This window comes from Mycetomoellerius zeteki, unplaced genomic scaffold (assembly GCF_001594055.1).
Source record: "Mycetomoellerius zeteki isolate Tzet28-1 unplaced genomic scaffold, Tzet1.0 scaffold594, whole genome shotgun sequence".
NCBI lineage: Eukaryota > Metazoa > Arthropoda > Insecta > Hymenoptera > Formicidae > Mycetomoellerius > Mycetomoellerius zeteki.
In genome coordinates, this window is record NW_017257604.1 from 1 (window position 1) to 209 (window position 209).

Consider the following 209-nt stretch of genomic DNA (forward strand, 5'->3'; position numbering starts at 1 on the left):
TCTACGAGCACGAGTTGCATCGCGCTACATATCCGAACGAGTATCTCGTGAAGAAAGTACTACGCAGGAAGGGAGAGAAGGTGTATGTCAAGTGGCTGGGATTCGATGGATCGCACAATTCATGGATACATAAAAACAATGTCATTTGAAAAAAAATTTTTTTTTAATTCATATTTTTTTATACATATAATAAATATATCAATATAAAT